This window comes from Leptonychotes weddellii, chromosome X, assembly GCF_054177405.1.
Source record: "Leptonychotes weddellii isolate Sample4059 chromosome X, ASM5417740v2, whole genome shotgun sequence".
NCBI lineage: Eukaryota > Metazoa > Chordata > Mammalia > Carnivora > Phocidae > Leptonychotes > Leptonychotes weddellii.
In genome coordinates this window covers 104,913,789-104,926,691 of record NC_138385.1, presented here as the reverse complement: position 1 = coordinate 104,926,691, position 12,903 = coordinate 104,913,789, and positions in this window count along the sequence as shown.

Below are 12,903 nucleotides of genomic sequence, written 5' to 3'. Positions count from 1 at the left end.
GCTCAGCGTGGGGCTCAAACTCAAAACCCCCAGATTAAGAGCCACATGCTCTTCCAACTGAGCCAGACAGGCAACTCTCAGAAGTCAAAATTTTATGTGCTATTGTAGAAAGGGTAAATGTTAGCAGCAATGGTGTCAGTAACTACAGTTAACTAGTATGAATTCAGTTAACTACAATATCAAGTGATTTTATTATTCTTTTCTTAAATCCTGCAGAGACTTACCAAATGTCACACTGCATGTTTTAACCGTCACTCTGTATGGAATGATTTTTTAAAAATTTCTTTGAATCCACCTTTTGTTGGATACAGGCTGCTTTTTCATTCAGAGAACCATCTTCTCGTGCAAATGTATCCAAAGAGAGGCTGTTCACATTTAGCTCGTTTTGTCAATGTTACCAATTTGAAGAAATACCAATTTCTTTCCTAGAATCGATTTCCCTTTTCTTTGGTATAATAATATATGCTACCCTTTAAAAGATGAACTTTCATGATGCTATTATCTGAAGTAAATAACAGATCGATGAAAGACAACCAATTTTTTCAATAACAATTAGATCTCTTAATGATGCAGTTTCGCATTGAGATTTCCTAACTCAATAATGATAGCAATGAAGAATTACCTCAAATCATTTTAAAGCTTTGCAGAATACATCTTCAGGAGCTGAGTTGAACAAGATAGCATTTTAGAGATTGAGGCATCTTTCAGATTATGACAGCCAGACTTTGAGAGTGCATGTTTTGTAAAAGTGTTCCTGCATCCCCTAACAAAGGGCTCTGTGCTGTAGTGCTTTGGGAAGTTATTAGTCTGTTACACTTTCCTCTTGGAGAGCCCTAACATCCTCAGGTATGCGAAGGAGTGAATATGATGCATCTACTTTTTTTTTTTATTTAAATATTTTATTTATTTATTTGACAGAGAGAGAGAGACAGCGAGAGAGGGAACACAAGCAGGGGGAGTGGGAGAGGGAGAAGCAGTCTCCCTGCAGAGCAGGGAGCCCGATGCGGGGCTCGATCCCAGGACCCTGGGATCATGACCTGAGCTGAAGGCAGACACTTAACCGACTGAGCCACCCAGGTGCCCTGATGCATCTACTTTTGACAATAACTTCAGATATTGAACATCTTTTTGTTTGTTTTGGGTTTTGTTTTGTTTTTTTTTGAAAGAGAGAGAAAGAGTGCGTGTGAGCAGGGGAGGAGGGGCAGAGGGAGAGGGAGAGGGAGAGGGAGAATGATAAGCAGCCTCCATGTCCAGTGCGAAGCCTGACACGGGGCTTGATCTCACAACCCTGAGATCAGGACTTGAATCAAAATAAAAAGTCAGACGTTCAGCCGACTGAGCCACTCAGGTGCCCTGAGTATCTTGATACACATATGGTTTATTATACAGTTGGAAAAATTATCTGATGTGTTTCAATAGTTACTTTAAAACAAAGCAATCTTCTAAGCTTCTCTTGTATGGATATGCGATATGATATGGGTATGGGATACTTTGGAATCCTGAAGATTTTGTTTACAATCTAGACTTGGTCATTTACTCGGTAAATGAACATACAACACATTTTAAGTCTCTGGGTCTTTTTATTCTTTTACAAAATAGAAATTATCCTTATTGTATATGTTAGTTTTCACACATTTTCTCTCTCCATGTTTAATTATATATATATATACATAATACATATTAATTATATATATTACTAATCTTTTCCTCTGTAGTGTCTGATGTCCTGATATTCCCATAAAGCACATTTTCCATCTCAAGAAGTTTGACTTGAGTCTTATTTTTGTACCTTGCTTGTCTGTCTTTAACATACTCATGTTTTCCTCTACCTTCCTGAACATCTTGGAATATCAGTATAAATCAGATTGAATGTGTCTGTGTACTCATTCTATCACTTGTGTTATTTCCAGGTTTGTTTCAATGGATCAATTTTCTCCTAATGATGGGCTGTACATTTCTACTGCTTTGCATGCTTGATCATTTTTGGATGGTGCCAGACATTGTTAATGTTCTGGGATGCAGTTAAAAAAAAAAATGTGTTTTGGAGACTTGCCTTTTTTTTTTTAAGATTTTATTTCTTTAAGTAATCTCATGGGGTTCAAACCCACAACCCCAAGATCAAGAGTTGAGAGTCACACACTCCACTGACTGAGCCAGCCAGGTGCCTCTGGAGCCTTGCTTTTAAGTTTAGTTACAGAATCAAAGCAGCCTTCAGTTGATTGTTTCTCTCCATGGAATACTTAGACAATACTATTTGGAGTACTTTACCTAATGCCCCAGTACTGTAAGCTTTCTCCTACTCTTATTTGAGAGAACAGTAACTATTCTTGACCCTGCATGAGTACCAGAGATTGCTCCTCTTCTCCTTTCAAGGACTCTTTCCCCAGGCAAGTGCATTTTCTTCTCCTCAATGTGCTGATTATTCAGACTTGGAAGAGGACCTCCTGCACATCTTTCTGGTTCTTTTTCTGTGTCACTGTGATCTCTCCAGTACTCGGCCAACTCTAGCCGAGTTGACGTCCTCAAACTCCCAAATGCATGTCCTCAACCCAGAGCATTGGCCAGGCATTCTCTGCATGTCTTCTCCTTTTGCTACATCCTTTGGAATCTCTCTCCAGGCAGTAAGCTGGGGAAATTGGAGGGATTGCCTCATTTGCCTCCTCTCTCTCAGGGATGACTGTCATATATCTGAAACCTTTGTTTCAGATATTGTGTTTGGTTTTTAGGAAGTTATTTTAAGATGGGAGGGTATATCTGATTCTTATGATGCCATCTTGGCTGACCATAAGTTGTCTGAAGGCTTGCATGTGGACATCACGTAGGAAATGCTGTCTTTCTCACTCATAGTATGGGGTTAAGATACAGATATTTCAAGGTTACTCTAATTAAGGTAACATATGTGAAGCCAGAACACTCAGGATGTGAGCTTTCACCTGTTGACCTCTGTGTTTTAATTTTAGGAGTAGAAAAAAAGAGAAAAACACATTTATGTTGAATTTAAACACACAAATACCCATCATTCTGCTAAACATGTAGTGTTCCCTTGTAGTACTCCTTTTATACTCAATGAAACAGAAAGATTGTAAGCAAGGTGCTCAGTTCCTTGATTACTTGGAGGGGGGGCAAAAACCATCAACTAGCATAGTATGGGATTTTAGTACATGTTGGGTAATTAGTGAATATAGAACTTAGTGTAGACTCTGCCTAGGTCTACAAATGTTCAGCTGTTCCTCATCTTCAGCTAATTTTTGTAGAAACAGAATCGTAGGCTTTTTTCCTTTTCTCATTAAATCATGTAAACCTTGACTCAAGCTCCAGGGGAAATGTTTTTAGAATTTTAAAATTTCAGCATCTTTCCCATGACATACATTTCAGTAAAAGTTTTCCAGGTAATAAAACAAAATATATGCATGTCTCACACAACGTTTATTTGAACATTTGTTTCTGTGGGCTAACCTCTCCAAAGATACATATCTCTTAATGGTTTCTACTTGAGAGTGTTTTAAGCAGAACCAAAGGAATAATTTAGCTTTTTGAAAGCACCATTTGGTGAAAGGTTAGCTCTCCTCAGTGTACCTTGGAAATCGAGCCAAGAGTTTGCAAGAGGTCACAGTGGGATCATTTCTACAAAGTGGTCCAGGAGTGAAGTGATGGGTCTTCCAAGCAATGGTGGGGAGAGAAGGTTCTCCAATGGAACTATCATCTTGGGGTAAAACAAAATACTAAATTGATGTGCCCCTTTAATTCCAATCTGAAGTCAAATGATATTTCTTTACCCATTGCATTTTCTAGGCATTAAATATTTTTGTTTCTCTTTTAAAAATAAAATTGTATATATTTAAGGTGTCCTGCATGTTTTGATAGAGGTATACATATTGAAATGATGACTAATTAACGTACCCATCTAACCACATAGTGATCATTTTTGTGTGTGTGGTGAGAGCACCTGAGATCCACTCTCTTAGCAAATTTCCAGTGTTCAATACAGTGTTATTAATAATAGGCACCATGCTGTGCATTACATCTTTGGAACTTATGTATCCTATGGAACTCAAACTTTGTACCCTTGACCAGCATCGTCTGTTTCCCCCCACCCCTCAGCCCCTGAAAACCACCATTCTACCCTCTGCTTCTACATGTGCAACGTTTTCAGATTCCACATATGGGTGGCATCATGCAGTATCTGTCCTTCTGTGCCTGGCTTACTGCACTTAGCACAACATCCTCCAGGTTCATCCATGTTATTAGAAATGGCAGGACTTCCTTCTTTTTTAAGGCTGAATAATAGTCCTTTGTGTATTTAGATCGTAATTTCTTTACCCAGTCATCTGTTGATAGACACTTGGTTTCCGTATCGTGGCTGTTGTGAATCATGTTGCAATGAGCATGGGAGTGTGGATATGTCTTTGAGGTCCATATTTCATTCCTGTTGGGTATATGCCCGCCATTATTCATTTAAGATGAAGGACTGTCCAAGCACTATAAGGTTAAGATACCCATGCCAGGGGAGAGTAAGCCAGCCTGCAGCACCATCAGCTCACCTGGAGAGTAAAGGTGCTAAGGAGGCCAAATTGGTGACCATTGTTTTGTTTTTTTTTTTTTAAAGATTTTATTTATTTATTTGACAGAGAGACACACAGCAAGAGAGGGAACACAAGCAGGGGGCAGTGGGAGAGGGAGAAGCAGGCTTCCCGCCTAGCGGGGAGCCCGATGTGGGGCTCGATCCCAGGACCCTGGGATCATGACCTGAGCCGAAGGCAGATGCCCAACGACTGAGCCACCCAGGCACCCCTAAGTGACCATTCTTTATACATCTCCAACTCCAAACCCTCACAGACAAGTGCAAGGCAAATTCATCGTTTTCAAGAAGATATTTTATGTGAGAAAGGCAATTTGATTTGCCTCAGTGTTCCAAAAAAAGGCCATTTATCTTTTTCCCTGAGAATTTGTTCCCTACTGGCAGTCTGTTTTGCTTCATCTCACCAGACACACGGACGTCGGAGTCATTATCTTGAGAATGGCTTCTGCTCATTGTGGTTTGTTTGAACACGACTGTGATTCCAGAAACCAGACACCAAATAGGATATTAACCTACTTACGAGAAAGGCACCCCTAAAGTGGTGGTTCTGGGACTTGAGTGTGTGACAGAAACCCACAGAGGGCTTGTGAAAATAGAGTTTTTGATACTATGGGTCTGGGGTTTCGCATTTGTCCTGAGGGTTTGTATCTGGAACCAGTTCCCCGGGGGGTGCTGATGCTGCTGGCCCAAGGACCCCCTTTGAAAAGAACTGCCGTAGAAGCTCTTGTGATTCTTTTTTAACTACTGTGATGGTGTTATAAAATGAGCTAATGAGTTGGTTTATTTTCTCACGAGAAAATGAAAACATATTCTACTGCGTTAGACAACTTTAGTAAACAAAGGTTTTTGCTTATACTGAGGTTCTGTTTCCCTTTCTAGTATGTTCCACAGCGTTGTGTACAGTGTGCTCGAAGATTTAGAATCTGAACTGCTGGATCTACAGACAAGAGCTCAGTTCTGTTCCTTGTACAGGTGAGAGGATGATAAATTCCCAATGTGTGCAGGAGGGGTGGTCTTCCACTGACAATGGACCTGCACCCTTGGAGGGATGAACTGCCAAGCTTCCACCATGTTTTTCTGAAGGAATGGAAACAGGTTTGAGAGAATGGAGTTGGTCTGGAACAAGTGGCTCAACCAGACCACCGATTCCCTGGAAGTCAGAAGGCAAATGATGGAGAGGGGACCAGACAAGGGGGGAAATAGGTAGCCCTGTTCTGCCAATAATATTCTAGTGTTGGCTTTAGCCAGAGGGGCTTACTCAGCCCTGTCAACTATGGTGACATTAGGGAAACAGTTCTCTCCTTTACGTAGAGGATGCTCTGACTTGGGAGTGAAAGTTTGCTCTTTATGGGAGGGTATGTAATTCAATATTTCCCTTTGAACATTTGTGTGCATAAAAAGTTTCTCTGCAACTCACACCAGTGTATAGGCTTTGAGGGTGACAAAACATGGCATGTGTTGGTTGCAAATGCCAAAGTCTTTCCACTGGCTCTTCCAGGAGGGTCAACATCCATTAGAACTGTCCTGAAAGCCCCTCAAGTCAAATCTAGAGCAATTAACTCAGATTTGGGGGAGGTCCCCATCCAGGTGGAGTGAACCGTGAAGCAAGGAGAGTGGGCGCTCACTAAGGAGGGCTGGAGGGATGGTACAGAAGTCTAAAAAATGAGATGCTTTCTTGAGGAGGTGTTGATTCAGGTGCAAGGGAATGAGGCTAAGAGAAAGGTATGCATGGAGACTATTCCTTGTTAGGACGTTTTCCATTCTTTGGGGAAGAAATGTCTTCTGGAGTTGTAAGCTCAGTAATTATAAGAGCTGAGAATTGTATAGGGCTTGTACATTGGGACTGGTCTGATCCTCCTGTGTGCTGTGCACTGGATTACCATTCAAGTGTTGGGTATGACATTCTCCAGAGGGGGTTGGTGGGGAAAGTGTGTCTTCTTATCCAGGATCCTGACATTAGATGAGCCTGAGGTGCTGCGGAACAGTGTTCTGGGGAAGAGAAAGTCCTCCCAGGAAGGGGCAAAAGGAGGCTCCCCATGGCTGACTCAGCTAGGCACTCTATCCAGTGCGCCATGTTGCGAGGCTTGGCTGGTGTAAGTCCAGGGCAGGGAGAGGGTGGGCAGAACTGTGGGTGCCCAGGAGGAGACCTCAGGATTGGGACAGATTGTTCCTGGGGAGGGGGCTGTTCCTGAGTTACTCTGGGAATAAACCCATCTGGCCCTGGGACCTGAATTGTATCTTTTATCCCAAGTCCCATTGCTTGGTTTCCTCCTTGCCTTTTCTGCTCTTATGTTGGTGTTTTGTTTTGTTTTGAAAATGGCTTTCCATACCCCCTTCTAGAAACTAGGAATAATGTTGGAGTAATGCTTTACAGAAGAAAAATCATTTTCAGCCACTACCAGGAACAATGCTTCTAAGTCCAAAGGCATGTTCCTATTAAATATTTATTAATACAGTGTTGTCATGTTGCAGATGCAGGCCCACCCGGAGGGCATATATTTATAGATTAGGGTATTTTGTCTTTGTGTTATTTTGTATTTAGTTCTGTCATTTGATTTAATATTTTATTTGCGAGTTCAAAAAATTCCGTGTAATTGGTCTTGTCTATTGCTTCTGAATTATTGAAAATGCTATAAAAGTTGAGCGTGTCTCAAGTGACCATTTCTCTGAACTCCTTGAGAAACATCTTTTTTCAATCTTCACAGGAAAGTAGTTTACTTTTTCAAACAGTACAGTTTTCAAGTTTATCGGGTGCTGCATTAGTTTCTTAGGACCGCCATAGCAAATTAACACAAATCTGGATAGCATAACACAAGCACAACAAAAAATATTCTCTCAGAGTCCTGGAGACCAGAAGTCTGAGATGAAGTTGTCACAGAGCCATGCTTCCTCAGAAGGCTCTAGGGGAGGGTCCTTCCCGCCTCTTCCTGCCTCTGGTGTTGCTGCCAACCCATGGTGTTCTTTGGCTTGTAGAAATATTACTCCAACATCTGCCTACATGTGTACATGGCCTTTGGTCTGTGTAGATGTCTCTTCTCTTTTTGTAAGGGTGCCAGTCATGGGATCTAGAGACCCATCTACTCCAGTATAACCTCACTGTAATTTGATTACTTCTGCAAAGACTATTTTTTAAAAAAATTTTTAAGTAGTGTCCACCCTAGGACTTGAACTCACAACCCTATGATCAAGACCTGAGCTGAGACCAAGAATCAGACATTTAACTGAATGAGTCACCCAGTCGCCCCTGCAAAGACTCTATTTCTAAATAGGGTCACATTCACAAATGCCAGAGATTAAGCCTTGAATGTATATTTTGGGGGAGCCAAATGCAACCCACAACAGGTACTATTTTCTATTTCTTTAGATGAAATTATGTTGAAATCTCAGGATATCAATAATTCGAACTGAATCTATTGGGTGTACAGTGGTTCACCCTTATCTGTGGCTTTGCTTTCTGTGGATATGGTTACCCATGGTCAACTGTGGTCTGGAAGTAGATGATCCTCCTGAGGGTCATTAGTGCCCTAATCCTACATCAGAATGCCTACATCATTCACCTCCCTTCATCTCATCACCTGGGTATCTCACCATGTCACATCTTCACAAGGAGAAGGGTGAGTACAGGACAACAAGATATTTTGAGAGACAGAGAGGGAGAGAGGGAGAGAAACCACATTCATATGACTCTTATTACGTATATTGTAATGACTATTTTATTTTATCATTAGTTATTGTTGGTAATGTCTTACTGTGCCTAATTTATAAATTAGTCTTTTTAAAAATATATTTTATGTATTTATTTATTTAGAGAGTGTTCGTGCATGCAAGCAGGGGGCGAAGCAGAGGGAGAGAGAATCTCAAGCAGACTCCACGCTCAGTGTGGAGCCTGATGTGGGGCTCGATCCCACGACCCTGAGATCATGAGCCAGAATCAAGAGTCAGCCGCCTAACCAACTGAGCAACCCAGACATCCCTGTAAGTTAGTCTTTATTATAAGTACGTGTGCATAAAAACATAGTATATATAGTGTTTGGTACTATCTGTGATGTCAGGCATCTGCTGGGGGTTCTTGGAATGTATTCCCCACAGATAAGGGGGACTCCCTACTACGAATGATAGTATTGTGACAGGTATCATAGATGGCACACAGATCTTGTTCTGCAGTCAACAAAACTAGGACATACTTGTGCATAAGAGTCCTTCTACTAAAAAGACGAAATCAAAGAGGGAGCCAAACCATAAGAGACTCAACTCTAAGAAACAAATGAGGGTTGCTGGAGGGGAGGTAGGTGGGGGTTGGTGTAACTGGGTGATGGACATTAAGGAGGGTACTTGATGTAATGAGCACCGGATGTTATATGCAACTGAGGAATCACTGACCTCTACCTCTGAAACTAATACTACACTCTATGTTAATTAATTGATTTTAAATAAAACTTAAAAAAAGAAATAAAACTGCAATAAAGCTAGATGGATGAAAGACTCCAACCATAGAATGCACTATAAAATGTTAGTAGGGAAATGGCATCATGACAATGGGGTTTAAGGAGCTCAGAGAGTCCAGGATAGGTGAGAACAGCAAGGGGAGGATTTTGATGGGAGGGGTCCCAAGAATCTTAGTGCCCCAATGTTCCACTGATACTTTACATTGAAGACTTGATGGGTCTTTGGGGGAAATTCCTGTAATGAGCAGCTGAATGTTTGCCTGGACCCTCAAATGACGTTCTTTGAAGAGATGAATGAGGATGGAGGAAAAGCAAAGTCATGCTGGACAGTAGGGTATGGTTTCATTGGGCCATGCCCACGGTGAGCGTGAAGGTAGATGGTTTTGTTCTCAGGAGGATGGCATGATGCATCATGTTCCCCCAGTGCACCCCTATCTGGAAAGTTCTCCAGAGCTGTGGTTCTCGGTACAAAGAGCACAGGAGAAGTGGGTGCTCTTTCAGACTCACCCAGAGACCATTTGTGAAGTGTATCTGCCACAACTCTCCTCCTCCATTATGCACAGGGAATATTTACTGACAGCACAATACCTATAAAAATCAATGAAGTGATCCTGCAAAAGGACACCTTATCTCTTATCCGCTTCCTCTGGAAAACCTTCCTTATCTTCACAATCTTTCCCTGGTGTTGAGGGTGGCTGGGCTCTGCTAAATGGATAAAAAAATCATTTCTCTTGACATGTGCTTTCCTTTTCAATGTAGGGGAAATTCAATTTCTCCCAGGAAGAAGCAGTGATAGATCAGACCGGCCTTCAACTCAATGCATCTGTGTAATTGCTAGGAGAGAGAGCTGTCTGTACAATTATGTACTGTAATTAAGGAATGATTTCGGTTTCCTTGTCCTTCCCCTGAAAAAATAGAGAGGCGTTTGTATGAACCAGAGAATGTAACTTAGATACAGATTGTAGATGAAATTTTAAAATGTCTACCTGTCGGGGCACCTGGGTGGCTCAGTTGGTTGAGCATCCAGCTCTTGGTTTTGGCTGAGGTCATGATCTCAGGGTCGTGGGATTGGGAGCCCTGTGTCAGGCTCTGTGCTGAACTCGGAGTCTGCTTGAGACTCTCTCTCCCTCTTCCTCTGCTTCTCCCCTGGCTCGAGGTCTCTCACTGAAATAAATAAATCTTTTTATTTTTAAAAAATTTTTAAAAGATTTTATTTATTTATTTGACAGAGAGAGAGAGAGAGCAGAGTGGCAGGCAGAAGGAGAGGGAGAAGCAGGCTCCCTGCTGAGCAGAGAGGCCAACATGGGGTTCGATCCCAGGACCCTGGGATCATGACCTGAGCTGAAGGCAGATGCTTAACCAACTGAGCCACCCAGATGCCCCTAAAAAAACTTAAAAAAAATAAATTAAAATATTTATCCATTGCATGTGTATTCCTTACCAAGATAAATTATCCTTGTTGTCCATATCCCCTTTCTCTGCCCTTAAGGGGTCAACAGAGGGACCCAGGGAGAGGGACCACCTTTGCTCCCACTAAGATTGGGTGTCAGTTAAGAGTCAATTCACTTGAATATCACAGAAAATCCAACAAGCTTTGGCAAGGCAGAGGTCACAGCTTTTGGCAATTGCCTGAGGTTTGGTTTCTTTTAGTTCTCCAACAAAGATCTGGTGAAGGAATACCAGGGCTTATCTTGGAGAAAGAAGGACCTTGGAACTTCAAGGGTGTGCTTTTAACTTGTGGGCAAATGGCACACAGGAAGGCAGGTGTCTGGTGACTTTCAGTGAGTTTCAGGAGACAAAAGTGACAAAGGAGCTCAGGGCTCCTTCATCTCCACCTGGGCATCTTCTGGGTGATGATGGTGGATAACATGGAGCTGGTAGCAGCAGAGTGTTTTGTGACCTGTGGGCTCATACCTGGAGGGCCAGGTAACTCTAGGAAGGAAGACATCCCAGTCATTGACCAGGTGGACATCAGCAGCCAGAGGATTTTGAACAATCTGCATGAAAACATTTGTATGTTTGCTGAGTGGACAATCAGACAGTGACCTAACCTACAGAATCACAGGCATACACAGAAGTATATATCACTTCTCTATGAAAAGTGGGCACCACATCTATGAAAATGGCTCTTGCATTTTTGTGGCATTTATCCCTGCTTCGGGCTTAAGTATTTCTAGTTTCTGGGCTGTGTTTTATTTTAATTCTCCCCTTCTCTTAGCTAGGAAGACTAGGACCATAAGACTTATTTATTCTTATTTTTAATGTTCAGAGATGATGTTGCTGATCTGGGTGAGCTTTGTGTATGCAGTCATTCAAAAACAAGCATAGAATTAGGGATTGTTTTTGGACTCTGATTAATCTCTGGTATCTGGAAGCCATGGCTCATGTTTCCAGATCTGTGTCAGCTTAAAAGGCAGATCCAGTCCTTGTTCAAACCCAGTGATGACTTTCCTGAGTTGTGAGCCTTTTGGGGGAGTCTGATTGTATGAACTGCAGGTGTGGTTCTGGGGATGACATAAGCCATTTTTCCTTTTTGTAAATTTTGTTTTAGGGTACTTAAAAATGCTGGATGTTCTACATGCTTTTGTTAATAGGTAGGAAGTAAAAGCTAGGTACTAATTATGGTTGTGCTAGGCACATTCTAAGATGATCCCCAAGATTCTCACTCCTAATCCGCTCCTCTTGAATGTGGGAGGGACTATAAATGGCTAAATTAAAGGTTTCAAAGCTGGTGACTTTCTGTCCATGAACAGGGATGATTATTCTGGGTGGGCCTGACCTAATCAGGCAAACCCTTTGAAAGAAAGTGTACAGGTTGATGATGGGAGAAGTAAGAGAGATTTGAGGCAACAGAGACATCTTCTTTCTTTCGTCCTTGATGGAGCAAAGTCTGTGGTGGAGAGAGACACGTGGAAGGGAATGGAAGGTGGCCATGGGGAGCTGAGGATGTCAGCCCTACAACCACACAGAACTGAGTCATGCCAGCAAACAGTGGGTTTGGGGGAACTTCCTGAGCCATAGAAGAGGTTGAAGCTCTGGCCAACACCTTGATTTCATCCGTGTGGGACCCTGAGCAGAGGACCCAGTCACATTTTGCCTGGAACCTGTGGGATAATAAATGAATGTGAGGATTTCTTACACAGCAATAGCTTACTAATACATAATAAATAAATGTGAGAATTTGTCCCACAGCAATGGCTTACTAATACACTGCTCCGTTCTGGTAGAAATGCATCAGCAGTCTTTTCCTGGAACACGGTCTGTGGCTGGAGAAAGCCTGGGCAGCCCTCTCTGCTTCTCTGACATAAGTCATCCTATCTGTCCGGCAACAGCCATGCCTGAAGATGACTTCTCCCAACCAGAATCACCTTCTATTCACACCAGGAGGCACAGAATAAAATTAATGTCACAGTCAATATTGCTCCATTATTAATTTCCATCCCAGTCATTGACCAGGTGGACATCAGCAGCCAAAGGATTTTGAACAATCTGCATGATTACACAATTCTCCCTTCGCGTCGTGTTCAGACACAAGTGCCTGATATTCATATCCACCCCGACACAGGCAACGTTTCAAAGAAGCCCAAGATCAGCCGCAAGGGGATACAAGGAATCCTGGCTTATCGTTTTCATGAAGAAGACTTCTACACATAATGAGCCTGTCTGTTGGCCATTCTCTCTGGGGCATATGTAGGACCTGGGACATTTGGCTGCTTATTCTCAGTGACCCAACTCTTAGTCCTAATGCATGTTGTCCATAGTGATGTGCCCCAGGTCTCTTTGATTTATTTACTCAGCAAGGCTGGTGTTGTTCTGGTGCCTTAGTTCAAACGGCATCCCTTTCCTAGCTCCACAGCCTTCCCTTGGCAACGCAGCTCC